At 36.8% G+C, this 16,318-nt stretch overlaps 1 protein-coding gene across 1 annotated transcript in view; it reads left to right on the forward strand.

Moving 5' to 3' along the window:
* Positions 1–252: 252 nt before the first annotated feature.
* Positions 253–16,318, forward strand: part of PDLIM5 (PDZ and LIM domain 5) — a 218,675-nt gene continuing 202,609 nt past the window's right edge. Inside the window, exon 1 of the mRNA XM_057309726.1 lies at positions 253–875. The gene's annotated coding sequence lies outside the window, so the exon portion shown is untranslated. The remainder of the gene's footprint in view (positions 876–16,318) is intronic.

The raw sequence follows: 16,318 nt of genomic DNA on the forward strand, positions 1-16,318 counted from the left end.
ACAATCATATCTTTAAAAACAGCAAGTTGACATTATAAGTGAGCTAGTGAATACCCTTTAAGATTTTATTTATTTATTTGAGAGAGAGAGAGAGATTGAGAGAGCATGACTAGGGGGAGGGACGGAGGGAGAGGGCTCAGCAGACTTCCCATTGGGCAGGGAACCTAATGTGGGACTCAATCCCAGAACCTGGGGATCATGACCTGAGCCAAAGGCAGATGCTTAACGGACTGAGCCACCCAGGCAGGCCCCAGTAGTGAATACCCTTGAAATAAGGCCTAGCATGGGGAGAAGGGTAACTCACTGTGACAATGTGAGGGGAGAAGATCAGTAGAATAACCCATGTTCCAGGAATCCTGGGACTGAGCATATTAATAGAGGCCCAAATCTGCTCTCTATAGGAGTCTATTAAAATGTCCCTGAGAGTTTTGGCTACTCTCTTATCTAAACAGAAAAAGTGACTTCATGACGGCTAGTATACTAACTGATTTCATGGTGAAGGCATCAGGTAATACGGCAAGTTGGAATACCCTGGCGTTTGCTACCTAGCTCCAAAGAGCAAACAAACAGGCCTCATTTAGCTAATTGAGGCCAACTGGTTTGGGTCTTAAGCAGTCACTGGATTAGAACAGATGACAAATGCTTTTGAGATAGATGTGTATAAACCATTTTAGAGCCTGAGGCAGAGCATATCATACTACAAGTGGAGCAGGATAGGGCATAGCTAGGGAAAGAAAGTGAACTTTAAACTAAGGAACAAGTTGATGCTAATGCCAAATGTAAAGTTAGAAGACGGAACTGAAGATGCACCTGTCTGCTTCTAAGGCTCATTAACGGCTGCAGAAGCTGGATAGTTTTAAAACCTCCCTCAGCAGGTAAATGCAGTTGATTTTTCTTTCCATCTGCTTACTATATAAACTCTCATTTAACTGCTTGACTTTTATTAATGTATTATTGGTATATTAAAATTTTAAAAAATAAAAGTAATTTATGAGCGAGATTTATAAGAAAATTTGAGCAAGCACAGAAATGCATAAAAAAGAAAATTAAAAACATCTTTTCCCAATGCCCATGCCTATTGTCCCCTAGAAACATAATTAATGGTAAAGTGTCTTGATTTTTGTATAAATGTGATCTGCTGTAGCACCTAAGATTTTGAAATTTATTTCTTTTTTTTAAAAGATTTTATTTATTTATGAGAGAGAGAGAGCTCGCATGCAAGCAAAGAGAGGGAGAGGGACAAGCAGACTCCAGGCTGAGCTCGATCCCCCGACCTCGAGATCATGACCTGAGCCGAAATGAAGAGTTGGGCACTCAACTGACTGAGCCACCCAGGCTCCCCAAGATTTATTTCTAATTCTCATACATATTTATGTCATCCAGCATCACTGATTTTTTTTCCTTTAAAACCTTTGCTTTCCCATTTGCCTCGACCACTCTCCATATCTCAGTAAGAGGCATCCCATTCACGTGTAGGCTCAAGTCAAAACGTTAGGATCATTCTTGATTCCTTTTTTGCAAAATTACACTCCATAAGCCATCAGCAAGTATCTTCAGACCCACTCCCAAAATACTTGCAGTGTTCCACAACTTCTTATCACATCTACTATTACCACACCTAGAGTGAAGCCACCATCTCTCTCCTAACTGGTCTCCCTGATTCCACATCTACCTTTTGAAGTCTGTGTTCGTGGAATTATGTCCTACCCGTGCTAAAAACCCTCAAATGACTTTCTGGACACCGGACTGAAATCCAGACTTCTTCATGGCCTGCAAAGCTGACGTTTGGCTTTTGGTTACTTCTCTGACTTTATCTTGGACTTCTCTACCCCTAGTTTCCTCCTTGCTGTTCTAAAAATAAATTCAATACCTTTCCTTCTGAAGATCTTTTTTGTTTGGTTGGTTTTTGCTTTGTATTTTATCCGAAACACTTCTTCTGAGAACTTTGTGTGGCTCACTCTTTCATATCACTCAGCAGTCTGTTTAAATGTCACCTCCTCAAAAAGTTCTTGCCTTAAAATATCACCCCACCCCATCATAACATAACATTCATCCCCTTATCCTACTTTGGTCTTTCTAGCATTTACCACCACTTGAAAATAATGTATATACCTATTTTATTGCCTATCAGACACACAAACGTTTACTCCATGAGGGCATAGACTTAGTTTATTAATTATAATACTTACATCCCTAGAAGAGTGCTTGTTATAGAATAAGCACTAAATAAATATTTTTTGAATGAATGAATGAACCTTCAGCATAGCTATTTAGATAGATTAACGAAGAACTTTCTACTTCATTGAACTGTTGTCACTCCTGTGATTACCAAGCACAGATCAACTGGAGATATCTGTTGTTTTTCTCTTTGAGACTTGAGCAGGGCTAACCAAAAATAAGTGAACTAAGTCCAGCACTGGTTTTTAACATATTATCAATAACATAACACACTAGACTGGGTGATTAATTATGTGTTAGAATCTTTGCCTCAAAGTAGATAAAAAAAATAGAGAAAATAATGTTGATGTTTGTGTATTTCAGAGACTACTTATTCTGTTCTTTTGAGATATACAATCTCATTTCTCAGGAAATCTTGACCGATATCTCACTGTGGAAGCTTAGGTCCATCAGTGTCAATCACACATTCATTTGCTCCGGGCACTGCACTGGCTTCCACAACTCTCCAGGGCTGCCGTGTTCTATATTAAGCTGCATCCCTCTGATCCAGCTGGTTCTGGAACACTGCCAAAGCTATGCACATCTTCAAAGGCCTTTTCAACATTGCAGGGTGGAACTGTGTTCTGAGAGTTTGTTTGTCTTCATGATGTAGACGATGGAGTTTTCTAAACTTTGGACAGCATTGGTAATAGACAGTTTCATCTACTTATGTCAACAAGAATACACGACAGAACTAAGAAAGGAAAACTTTAATCATTTTTTACATTCCCCAATTTAAACAAATGAGATGAAATTCAAATTCATTCCATAGATATCCTCCCCCTCTCCCAGGACGTGTAACTGTTGAATGCATGACTCTGGTCCTGTCATTCACTCAGCAAGATGGTATCTAGTCATCAAGGAAAACAGTCAGTTAAGGGAAAAGTTTTACTCTATTCATGGTTGCTAGTGAAATTAGATGATTTTTGGTGGTAGGGGGGAGCAGGGACAGAGGGAGAGAGAGAATCCCAGGCAGACTCCATGACCAGGGCGGAGCCACACACGGGGCTCTGTCTCACAACCCTGAGATCATGACCCTGAGATCATGACGTGAGCCAAAATCAAGAGTCAGGTGCTTAACCCACTGAGCCACACAGTCACCCCAAAATATAGATGTTTTTAAAGTAAATTAAGAACTTCAGTTCAAAATATCTCCAAGGCTGCATTAGCGAAAAGGTGTCTTCACTAGCTGCTGCTTGCAGGTTTCACACACTCAAGTGGTCCTCACTTTAAGGAAAATAATACAAATCTCAAATGTGCTAGTAATTAGATAGTGATACGACATATAATATTTTGACATGCTTGGATATGAAGGGACTAGGGCAGGAAGAATGGACTTACTGAAAGCTGGGCTGTAAACTTTTGTCTTATGTTTACGGTATAATGAAATCTGTCTGAAGTAGCAATGGTGATGGTACTGATGGGAAGCAAGTGTGATGCGGTGGAGAATCTGTGGGGATTACTCAGCATAAGCTTAACAGTCAGTTTTTTAAAAAGACTGTTTTCTGGATAGAGTTGTTATATTTGTGAAATTGTCAATTGATTCACATAAACATTCATGTACTATTAGGTCTTCCTAAAGCTAGATTCTCTTCTACTTATTCACTCCTCTTATTTGGTGGGAGGTCAGCTCAGATGTCTCCTCCAATCCATCCTTCTCATGGTAGTGGCTTATGCAGACTGTTCTGTAACCTGGACCATGTTCTGGCATTTTCACGAAACTGTGTGAGAAAACTAGGGGCTTCCCCCTGAGTTGGGCACATGATAGGAATTCCATAAGTCCCATTTTCCTTTGTCTTGTATGCCATGCTGTCTATTTCTGAAATGATGCTTGCATTCAAGTTGGATTCTATATCACATTGTCTCGTAGATGCTAGAAAGAGCCATGAAATAAACAGAACCTACAGAATAGCTTTTATTGTTGAGAATCTCTGTTACCACATGTAAAGCTTTTCTTAAGAACATGTTTGTGGGGTGCGTGGCTGGCTTAGTCAGTAAAGCATGTGACTCTTGATCTCAGCATTGTGAGTTTGAGCCCCATGTTGGGTGTGGATCCTACTTAAAAAAAAAAGAAAGAAAGAAAGAAAGAAAAAAAGAACATGTTCGTAAATTTTGAAGGAAATAAATAGAAAAATTACTCCGTGAGTAGTGGAGTGGTAGAGTTACAATGAAAAGATTCTTGGCAATGTTATTTTGAAGGACGGAAATAATTCCACATGAAAAACCCCTCAAATTTGGCCAAATACAAAGCTATTTTCCACCAAATAGCATATTACCTCTCTTTCAACAAGGTTCTATTGATCTTCTCATCTCACAGTGTATAGAGATCAAGTAGTCAAGACACTTGAAATTCTACAGTAGGCCTCAAAAGAAGGAATCAGGAATTGGTCTGGAGGAAAAAGGAAACTTTGGGTTAGTTGATCTATGATTTTTTTTTTTTTTGCTGTTTATTAAAGGACATACAGGCAAATATGAAAATGACTTCTTCCCCCCATGTGAGTAAATGTAGTTGTACTATATATTAATTTTATAAACCTATCACCATTGAGCTTTGAAAAAAAAATTCATCACTTTACATTGTAATTCAACATAGAGACTTTTAAGTTAAATCAATACATATTTATTGAGCACTTACTATGTGGCAGATACCCTTTCTGACTCTCTAAACCCCAGTGTCCTCATCTGTAAGCGTGATTAAAAACTGTAGCTGCCTCATAGAGTTATTATGAGAATATGCATCTACAACACCTAACCTAGTGCATTGTACACAGTAGGCACACAATAAAGAGGGCCATTATTATTTGTCATTCTTCTTAAATACCTTAAAAAAGATTCCAGAAACAAAAAGGGATGAATGATATAGAATCCATAGATCTTATTGCAGGTGGCGATAATAAAAGATCCCTTTAAGCCAGATGTGCAAAAACTTACGTGGTTACACTAAGAAACACATTCACTCACTTATTAAATATTTAATGAACACTGACTACGTGCCAATCACTGTGATAAGTGCTGGGGATATATTAGTGAACAAGATAAACAAATTCTGCCCTCCTGGTGCTTATTGTGGTCTAGAAGCAACAGTGACATTAAACAATAATTACTCAAATGCTCTATAATTACTATCATGACAAGAGCTATGAAGGAAAAGTGCAAGTGCTATAAAAGTCTATTATACAGTGGGGATAATTTAGTTTGAACAGTCAGAGAAGGCTGCCCCAGGGAAATGACATTTACGCTGAGATCTAGAGTCAACAAGACAAATTTGTAGAGGTGGTGTTGACAGAACATAGTAAAGTAATTCAAATGTATAAATTAAACCACAAAAAAGATCTCATTTCGGCCAAAGATATTTTTACTTTAAAATAATAGGAGAACATTTTCTAAGGGTCCTTAGAGTTTGAAACTATTATTATAGGGTATTACTAGATTATTTGTCTCAATATAAAAATTAAGAAAATGTCATTTAGCAAAATACACTTAAAAGGATCCATGTGTTCCAATTCAGGTGTTGTATGTATAAAAAGCTAGAATTACAAAATCGGTCTCACTAAACTCCAGGCTTTGGAGGCATAAGGTAAACAGAAGTGGATAAGGTTTTATTTGCTTTGGGGAGTTTTTTATTTGTTTGTATTTTTAGGCATCGTTAAGTGGAAAGAACATTGAATCTGACGTCAGGAGGTCTGAGTTCTATTTCTGACTGTTATTCACTCACTAGGGAGCCATAGGCAAGGCCTTCAAACTACAGCTTCCTCTTCTGTTAAGAGGGGTACTGCTTACAAAAGCCCTGCCTTACAGAAGCTTGGTGGAGGAGCTCTGTTAGCCTGATGGTATGGATCGGGATCAGAGGATTCCTGAAACTTTTTTTCTTTCATCTAAACATCTGTTTGCTCCTCTGTTCTGGCTTTATGACAATAAACGGCCAGGCGTCTCATTACCTTAAGACTGAAAGGAGAGAAAGAGAGAAAAGAAAAGATCAGCAGCTTTTGGTAACAGTCATGGAACAAAAAACTGATAGGAGGAAAAGTTAACTTGAGAGTGAAGAGGACAGTATGGGAATCAAATATTTATCACCTCACTTATGTGAGTCTCTTGTCTTCTGGGTGGTGCTTGGGCTTCTGCGGCTGGAAATAATGACACTACTGTGAGAATCAACCAGACTGTTTCTTATTTGCTCAGAATTTTTCCTTCTTGCTTTTCTTCCTAAGGGACTTTCTATCATCTCCCAACCCATTCTCCTTTCTTTTTTGGCTTCCTTGCCTCTTTTCATTTGTTTTCCCTGGTCCTTTCACTTTCCCCTTTCTATTTCTTCATCCCACAGGAACACAATCATTAATTAAAACCCTTAATAACCGAAACAAAAATGTATTGTAAGGGGCACCTGGCTGGCTCAATCCGTGGAGCATGTGACTCTTGATCTCAGGTTTGGAAGTTCAGGCCCCACATTGGGTGTAGAGATTACTTAAAAATAAGATATATTTTTAAAATATCTTTTAATAAAAGCCTTAAAATCATAATCAGTTGTTATGACTACATAGTATAAAGCCAATTTGTCAACAAATAACATCCAGGGGCGCCTGGGTGGCACAGCGGTTGAGCGTCTGCCTTCGGCTCAGGGCGTGATCCCGGCGTTCTGGGATCAAGCCCCACGTCAGGCTCTTCTGCTGGGAGCCTGCTTCTTCCTCTCCCACTCCCCCTGCTTGTGTTCCCTCTCTCGCTGGCTGTCTCTCTCTGTCAAATAAATAAATAAAATCTTTATTAAAAAAAAAAACAAATAACATCCAAAGGTCACTGCTCATGTCACCCAGTCCTATCTGCAAGATTTCCATTTGCAATAAAGTAGTATCCTACCACTCACATGGTGGTACTTTCAAGTTTTTAAGGGAAAAAATGTGAAGAATAGGAAGCTTTGTATGTATGCTCTGTGTATATGCCACTGAACTAAAAATTCATGCTCTGATATTGTTAGATGATCTTATTGTCATTTTGCAGGTGGGCTCTTCTAAGAAATTACTTGTCAATCCATAATAGTTGTAAATATATAGACAAGAAAATAAACATGGGTAAATAAATCTGAGGAAAAAAACTGAAGTTTGCCTTAGATTTTGTGTAACTAACCAGGGAATTTTTTAACTTGAAAACCAAAAAGTGAATTCTTTTTGGTGAAATTACTTATGCCCAATGTTATCTTCTATTTGTATAGAAGATAACCAAACATCATTATTTCTCTTTTTTTAATTTTTAAAAGATTTTTATTAATTTATTTGAGAGAGAGAGTGAGCAAGAAAGAGAGCACGAGTGGTGTGGAGGGTCAGGGGGAGAAGCAGACTCTCCGCTGAGCAGGGAGCCCGACATGGGGCTCGATCCCAGGACCCTGGGATCATGACCTGAACTGAAGGCAGACGCTTAACCAACTGAGCCACCCAGGTGCCCAAATGTCATTATTTCTGAGATGTTTCTGATACCTAAATGCTACAGCAAGGAAATTCCTCAGCATTCCCCCTATTTTGTCACTACATGGTCTACTAGCCAACCATCTTGAAACAGACCAGCAGAGAAGGAAACGGCTCTTCGTAAATGCCAGAATCAGAAAGTGCTGGCAATTCATGAGGGTACAATGAGATGCTCTCCCATTTTATTCTTTGGGTTGGAATTGATTTTTAAGAATTCATATAATCAGGGGCGCCTGGGTGGCACAGTGGTTAAGCGTCCGCCTTCGGCTCAGGGCGTGATCCCGGCATTATGGGATCGAGCCCCACATCAGGCTCCTCCACTATGAGCCTGCTTCTTCCTCTCCCACTCCCCCTACTTGTGTTCCCTCTCTCGCTGGCTGTCTCTATCTCTGTCGAATAAATAAATAAAATCTTTTAAAAAAAAAAGAATTCATATAATCAGCAGGCTGGTTGATCAAGTCCAATTATTATGGATATGGTTGGGTTAGAAATTAAGTCAATTAGAACAAATGAAGGCATGAAACTTCATGAAGTCTGTGCCTGTTGACTAACGCCTCTTACTACTCTTTTGTTACCTCATATGCAAGAGAGTTACTGAAACAGAAATTCTAATCATATAATCTGAGAAGTCTTGAAATTGTTTCACTTCTCATTTCTTTGATAAAGAAAAGATGTGCATGTGCATGCATAAAAGAGAAACAAATCTATTTTGTTAATTTTATAAACAATAGAATCAACAAGCTTGGAAAAGGATGAAAAATATTTTCTTCTGGTGTTCAGGTTGGAAATCTAAGCAAGAACTTTGATTCTTTAGGAAGGCATTTCATAGAGTTTGGTTAATAGGCTAGTCTCTTTTAGCAATCCCAGAAAAAAAACAAGAGTCCTTTCCCTGAAATCTGCAAAAACAGGACCAAAAATTGTATTTTGTGTTTCGCCAGTATTCCAATCTAAATGACCTGAGCGATGGTAGATAACATGCCCAGGAGTCGATGGTTTTCAAATATATTTCTTCCTAAACATCAGCATGGGGCCTGGGCATTTCCCTCAAAAAGGAAGACATTAATTTAAAAGTTACTTTGGTAGGTAAACTACAATATTAGAAATCTAATATCTTCATTGTGGAGTGTTTTAATAATAGAAAAATAAAGGAACAAGGAAGAGCTTGAAACTAAGCTCTTGTTAGTGTTCTCCAACTGTGGCCTGAGAACAGTAGTTATGAGCATCCTATGTCACCTACTGGAGTGAGCACCCAATGATTATCTGGTTATCCCTACTGAACGAGGGTCTCCTTAACTTCTTCCACCTCTTTTTACTCTGATTCTACTCCAGATAAGCAAACTTCTAACCTAAATTTTATTTTTCAATTGGACTTCCCTGTAAGTAAAATGATCTGAATATTCCAGATTTCTTCACAAGTATCCTTTTTTAAATTTACAATAAACTTCTGGGTTTCTCATCAACTTCTACTGAGCTTTATTTTTGGCATGATGTGTCCCTGAGAGTCTGCCTATTCTGTAGTTGTACCAATAAAAATGAATTTCTGATTATGCTTGGCTTTAATTGATAGAGACTTCATAAAGACTTACTTGTCCTGAGAGTTTCAATCTGAGAAAAATCTGCCTAGTGTTCTCTTTCTAACCAACTCTTCAAGTGCAACACGACTGAACTAAAAACCACAGTCCTTCATTTAAACTGAGTCATAGGGGCACCTGGGTGGTTCTGTCGTTAAGCGTCTGCGTTCAGCTCAGGGCCTGATCCCAGGGTCCTGGGATCGAGCCCCACATTGAGCCCCGCACCGAGCCCTGCATTGGGCTCCCTGCTCCACTGGAAGTCTGCTTCTTTTTCTCCCACTCCCCCTGCTTGTGTTCCCTCCCTCGCTGGCTCTCTCTCTCTCTCTCTGTCAAGTAAATAAATAAATAAGATCTTAAAAAAAAAATAAACTGAGTCATAGTTTGTGAAATCTTGTCATGCATAAAATTTATCTTTGTTTAAAGCTATGTATAAAACTTTAAAATTATATATTAATGGTAATAATTATTGAGGCTTGAGAATGGATACATTGGGAGTTCATTATAATATTCTTTTTGTAATAAAAAGTATGTTTGGGGCGCCTGGGTGGCTCAGTCAGTTAAGCATCTGCCTTCGGCTCAGCTCATGATCCCAGGGTCCTAGGATGGAGCCCCGCCTCAGCTCCTTGCTCAGTAGGGAGCCTGCTTCTCCCTCTGACCCTCCTCCCACTTTTGCTCTCTCTCTCTCTTTATCTCTCTCTCTCTTTCAAATAAATAAATAAATAAATAAATAAATAAATAAATAAAATCTTTAAAAAAGTATATGTTTGAAATTTCTTAATAAAAAGTAAAGCAAAAAATAAAAATATCAGGAAATTTCAAAACCATCTTCAAAGAACATTCTAAAATTGAGATAATGTGATTTGTTCTCTGCCTGGATTTTTCAGTGTTATTTGTCTCCACAACAAGCAAAACTTGAGCTCCAGTTACTCAGGCAATGCTATCAGGTGTCCACCAGCTCTGCCTCTTGCTGTGGGCTGTTTCTTTGCCAGGAGGCACTATATTTGGATCTGTGTATAACAGTTGATACTTTGGCTCAAGTTGTAAGAACCAACTCATTTCTTTTCTAGGAGGGGTTGATACTTGTTTGTCCCTGCTAATCATATTGAAATATCTGTGAAATAGATAAGATTTTGATTTTCATAGGGGTTACTTTGCCCTCTTGATAAGAAGCCTACTAAAAGTTCTCCTTATACTCCAAGGCCTCTGTCCCCTTGTATGTGATAGGATCTCTTGGTCAAAATTTTTATATGCTTCTGTCTTTGGGTCAGAAACACTTCAGTGTTAAGTTCTGAAATGACAACACATTGATTTAACTGTTATATAAACATAAGTACATATTTAATAATACATTTAAAATATTATAAATTTAATAAATAATATAACATAATCAATATAAAATTCTATTAAATATAAAAAAATTTTGTCAAGGAATCTGACCAGATAGATATAAAGAAAACCAGAAATGTTTTCATCTTTTTTTCTCCTAAGGATTAAATCCTACATAGAAAGACTTACTGGCCTAATAAATTTCATTAAATAAAATGTTCAATTGATGTTAATTTGGGAAATGTGTCTCATTTACTTCAATGTGGTATATGTTTTGCTCATTTTATCACAGTGGTTTTGTTACATTATCTTAACTGTTGTGTTGAATGTGTTTGTTTAAAAATTTATCAAAATTATCTTTTAATGTTTAAAACAGCTTTAAGACCACTCTATTAAGTTTGACTAAGGTGTTATCTGTATCAAGTACCTGGGTTAAATTAAAAAATAAGAGAAAATCTAGGACAAATTTGAATAATGCATTTTTCAGACTTAGTTTGGATGTTTGACTTTGTACTGATGGAACAACCATGTATATGTTCTCATATTTTCCTTTCTAGAAGAAATTCATAGAGAAAACCAAATATTCTGTAGGGACTATAATTTGATTTTTTTCACTCTTCTTCACATACTAAAAAATAAGTTACTATTATCAAGAGGTCTCATTCTGTAGGGAAGGCTATGAATCTTAATAAAAATAATGGTTTCAGCTTAAAATATTTGAAGAAAGTATTCTTTACTATCAGGTTTAGAGCTTTAGCTCTTAATCCTGAAATTACTTTTATTATGATCACTCTTTTTACTTTATTGTCACTCCCCTAATATTCCTTGTCAGTTATGCAAAAACATAAAAATAGTCAAGGAAGTTTACATCTTGAATTAGAACCACATTGGGCTGAATCCGACTTGGATGAAAAGAAAATTTTGGAGATATAAACTTCCATAATAAACTGTGTAAAAGCAGCCACATTTCAGTTATATACATGTACTCTATAGTCAAATTGTTAAGGTTCAAAACCTGGTTCTGCCTATACTAGCCAGCTGTACAAACGTGAGTAAGTTATATTAACTCTGTTCTTTCATTGCCTTATTGGAAAATAATAGTACCTAGCTCCTACAGTTGCTAGGATGAAATAAATCAATACTTATAAAGAATTGAGAAGAATATCTAGCTAGTAATGGCTATTATTCAAAATTTTAATTTGTTCCAAAGATATTTGTTACGTGTGTATGTGAATTTCTGTAACAATATATGTGTGTATAACAGTGTTATGTGTATTGGCATGTGCTAAAAATGCTACTCCTGATGTTCACTTCATTATAAAAGTAAAATGTTTTCATAGAAAATTTGGGAAGTACAAAAAGCAAATAGAAGCATAATAAAATTATACCACATTTCATCCTCCCGAGGCAACTATTGATAATATTTATAGCTACACTTTTTCCATGAATTTTTAAATGTAAGTTTTAGTGTCTAAATAATATTTAAATGGAAAAAGGCGGATTTGTTATTTATACCTAGCACACTGCAGTTATTTTGTTAAAGCTTTTAAATTCTGAGAAGAAGCAGGCATCAAGCTTTTGGCTAAAGTATAGTTTAAAAATATTTTGTCATGTGAAATAATCAGATTATGAAAATATTGAAAGATTCCAGGTTCATATCTCATAGATTTAAAAAAATGTCTTTCTTACTTTCTTCATCAGTTAACTTCTACACAGCTGGCAGAAAGTGGCTTTGAGGAATTTCCCAGAATAATTTTATTCTGAAATTAAATGCCAATAGGTCTATGCATATTACACAGATTGGCAGAATTTGATATGATGTGTAAATTGGATATTATTAGTAGAATTCAGTTTAGTTTTTGTGTATGTTATTGATCCATATTCATTCCTTCATATTATTCCTTATCCTAAAACAATTCTATGCCTTAATTAGATTTTTGATGAGTTGATTCATCATTCTTTGTACTATATCCCTTTACATTTTGGCTAGGAATGGCATGCTTTCCTACATTCCACTGTGACTACACATGTGGATACCTTCCAATGAAAATATTAGTTTCCTTGCTTTTCCCAGAGTACGTAAACGGATTTTAAAAACACTTAGTAGAGGTACTGTCTTTTGGGTGGAGAGATTTTACTGTAAATAAAGCATGTTAAGATTAGATTTCCCCAAGGAACTTTCCAACCCAAAATACCACTTGTTTAAATGCCCTTATTTGTACACTAGCCTTGTTAATAATTATGTCTTCATAGCTCCACCATTGCTGGAGAGATACAAGGAAAAGCATGAGAAATTCTTTTTTTTTTTTAATGATTTTTTATTATATTATGTTAGTCACCATACAGTACATCCCCGGTTTCCTATGTAAGGCTCGATGATTCATTAGTTGTGTATAACACCCAGTGCACCATGCAATACGTGCCGTCCTTACTACCCATCACCGGTCTATCCCATTCCCCCACCCCCCTCCCCTCTGAGGCCCTCAGTTTGTTTCTCATAGTCCATAGTCTCTCATGTTTCATTCCCCCTTCTGATTACCCCCCCTTTCTTTATCCCTTTCTTCTCCTACCGATCTTCCTAGTTTTTATGTTCCATAGATGAGAGAAATCATATGATAGTTGTCTTTCTCTGCTTGACTTATTCCACTTAGCATTATCTCTGCATGAGAAATTCTAAACACAGACAATGTGAAAGACTACCTAAAGGATCAGAAGCGATTACGTTAGTAGTTTGGGACAAAACCATAAATTAAAGAAACCCATATTTAAAAAACAAATTAAAATTAATTTGGGGCTATTAAAAATTTATATTATATAAATATAATATAAAATTTATATTATCGTGAAGTTAGTCAACTAATGTGCTTTTTAAAAACAAGTCTCTGTTGTTTTATTCTCATTATAGGTGTAATAAATATGCTCTACAATTTGAAATATAGAAAATTGGGGCACCTGGGTTGCTCAGTCATCAAGCGTCTGCCTTCAGCTCAGGGCGTGATCCCAGCGTTCTGGGATCAAGCCCCGCATCAGGCTCCTCAGCTTGGAGACTGTTTCTTCCTCTCCCACTCCCCCTGCTTGTGTTCCCTCTCTCGCTGGCTGTCTCTCTCTGTCAAAGAAATAAATAAAATCTTTTAAAAAAAAGAAATATAGAAAATTATAAAGTAAAAAATTAACAGTTTCGTAGTCCTACCTCCCAAAGATAACTCTGGTTAACTGTTTACGCTATATAAATAGACAACATCTAGATTTAAGATGTATTTTATTTGTGATTCAGAATAATCACCTTTGCTAGCTCTTTTAAAAATTGGTCAAAAGTTGACAATGTGGAAAGAAACACCTATTTCCAGATTTTAAGTGATGGCGGGTCATACCACACTGTAATCTAATGGAAATGCTTCTAAAAATCCTAAAATGACTAAAAAGTCATCAGTTTAAAAAAAAATCACAAAAAGCAAAAATCATAATATTTTTTTAAAAAGTGACTTTACTTTTAAAATCACATATCAACAGAGTTTAGGGCATGATAGATGCTCAGTAAATAAGTGTGCATAACATTCTATTGGTTTATGTGACAGTAGTGATGATACAAAGAATCGCCAATAAGGTATCTGTCAGGGTTTTGAGAGGAAACAGATGGTATGCTGGGAGGTGCGTAATCGACATACAGTAGCCTATTAGTATTGGGTGGATAGCAAAGTGACCAATATCGAAAATGTTTTAATAAAGGAACCCTGCACAGAGGTGTGGGCAGATCTTTCTAACGAGCTCTCACAGTATACATCTACATCTTCTCGCTTCACAATTTCCTAAGTTCATTTAGCTCTAATGTAGGAGACTTCCTGATCATCCTGATTGAAGGCTGGAAGTTTTTTTTTTTTTTTTTTTTTTTTGTCTTTTCTTGTTTTCCTCACACACTGCTTCTCAACTCTTTTTATATCAAGGCAAGCTTAGAAACCAAGGAAAGTGGATAAGCCTTCTTCCCAGCCTGCACTACCTCCCAGGCTAAGAAGATTAATTTCTTGACATAACCAACTAATTGGGAAGTTGTGTCCCAGGCCTATTTCTCATTTTCTTGACTTTCTTCAAATAACATTTTTCTTTATATACCAAGCTTTTCCGATTATGTTCTGTTTCTGTCTCCTCTCCAAAATCACATATTCTCTATCCTTTCCATCACCAACCAGATGCCTCAAAGAAATGACTTTGAGTAAAACATCAGACTGGTTAAACCTTGATCTTATCATGAGGAATATTCCTTCTCTTCTGAAATCTGAAATTTGGAGCTCTTGGGTACTTTTTTCAGTGCCCTTACGATCTACCCTTTTTACTTATACCCCTCATTTACTAAATTGGCTTTCTTTTTTTCTTACTAGAAACTGCCAGGGAAATGCATTGTCCCTTCAAAAATGTCTCCTCTCTCTTCAATATTAGTTATTAATACCACTTCCCAAAACCAGACTTCAAATCTTGAAGCAGTTTTTTAAAGTTTAAACTTTTTAACTTCCTTGATCACTTATTTACTCAATTACGTAGGCTTCATGGATCTGCTCCAGAGCCTTTCCCATCCATTTACTTCTTTCCACTCTCTCTCTGCTTCTTAAGTGCTTCCCCCTCTTCCCAGCATTCTCTCCATTCTGGATTTTATTTTATTTATTTTTTTTTTTAGAGGGGGAGAGGGGCAGAGAGAGAGGGAGAGAGAGAGAATCTTAAGGAGGTTTCATTCCCTGGCACAGAGCCTGACAGGAGGCTCGATCTCATGAGCCTGGAGATCATGCCCTGAGCCAAAATCAAGAGTCCAATGCTTTACCTCCTGAGCCACTCAAGCGCCCCCACCATTCTGGATTTTAAACATTAAATATTCATACCTATGAGTGGTTTGTTTGCCTTTCGGGATTAGGACTTGAAAAATAAACTGAATTAGAGTAATGTAGGAACTTTTTAAAGCCTGGCACCTTACAGTTTATTGGGTGCAACCGTAAGAACTTGTCACTGCCATGCCATCTTGTAATTAAAAGTTTCTGTTATTTTTGAAGTACTGCAAGAGGATTCTGAGTCATACATTGGATAATAAAATGTTAGAGCAAACATTTATTCACTTGGGTAAATACTGTGTTTAGATGGAATATTCTTAAAAACTTTTCCTGCTAAATTAATCTTTTGATCTACTTTTTTTTCTCTTGTGCACTGGTTATGATAAAGTGAAACTTTAAATATAGTTTCCTTTGTGGTGAGTTCCTTTGCTTAGCCTGCAGAGTTAACAAGGCTAAGGACACTGGTCTGATTTCCCAATGGATCAGTTATCATCCTGCTAATAGTCTGTAGTCACAGACTGTCCTTCAAATCATGGCCAACCATTTCATAAATGTTAATCATGAACAAGACAGAGAAGGGGAGTCAGAACCTCTTGGGAGCAATTCATTCTGAAACAAGTTAAGGCACATTCTTCACCAGAAATGGTTCAGGAATTTTGTCCTGTTTCATATACAAGTAACATACATACTCATAATAATATATAAGTATTTAATTTCCATAATTTGTTGCAGATTGCATCTCTCTGGCTCACAACAGTCTTAGCTGCCATAGTTTTCCATCTTCTTTTTCTGGTCGTTAAGCTGGTTGGCTTAGTGAATTTACTGGAAGCAGTGTGTCGAGATGAAAAGGACATGGTTTTTGGAGTCAGATCTTGTGATCTACTTCGGTCACTCATTAGTTGTGTGCCCTTGGTTAAGTTTCTTAATCTCCGTGTTTGTT

The sequence above is a fragment of the Ursus arctos genome, unplaced genomic scaffold (genome assembly GCF_023065955.2).
Source record: "Ursus arctos isolate Adak ecotype North America unplaced genomic scaffold, UrsArc2.0 scaffold_9, whole genome shotgun sequence".
Lineage (NCBI taxonomy): Eukaryota > Metazoa > Chordata > Mammalia > Carnivora > Ursidae > Ursus > Ursus arctos.